Here is a 582-nt window from a genome sequence, read left to right as displayed (position 1 = left end):
GAGGGAGAGTAAGAAGAGAGGAGGGAGAGAGAGGGAGGGAGCAGGGCTGAACTTTTCTGGTCAGTTTGAATCCACCAGCTTCTCCACAGGAGAAAGAGGGGCAGTCATAGAACCCACTGGAAGGTCACTACGAGTCAGAACTACTGAACCACAGTGAGTTCAGAGTGGCTGGGAGCCAAAGTCAGGTCCATTCACCAAGATACCTGACAGAGGCCCAAGGCTGTACGCACACGCCTTGAGACAGTCAAGGTGTGGAGAACCCGGAATGCTAACAGGAAACCTTATGTGTTCATCTGCATGTGCCGTGGATCGTGGATCGGGAATGTTTCTCCTCCTTGTGTTGTGAAATCTAAATGCGGGGTGGGAATGGCTCCTGGGTGGGACCTATTACAGGCAGCGTATAGATTGCCTTCGGCCAGTACTTGGTTGGGTGTACTAAAAGGAGAACCAGGATTTGCCTCAAACAAACAAGGGCTGTGCAGACGCCCTGGTGGGGCCACTGGTAAGTGCTCAGCTAACAGCGGCTGTGCGGGAGAAGGAGGGGCCAGTGTTCTGTAAAGATCTACAGTTCTATTTTGTCCC

Source organism: Elephantulus edwardii, unplaced genomic scaffold (assembly GCF_000299155.1).
Source record: "Elephantulus edwardii isolate Elephantulus edwardi_28Jun2011 unplaced genomic scaffold, EleEdw1.0 scaffold00118, whole genome shotgun sequence".
NCBI classification, from domain to species: Eukaryota; Metazoa; Chordata; class Mammalia; order Macroscelidea; family Macroscelididae; genus Elephantulus; species Elephantulus edwardii.
Note: the sequence above shows the minus strand (reverse complement) of the source record.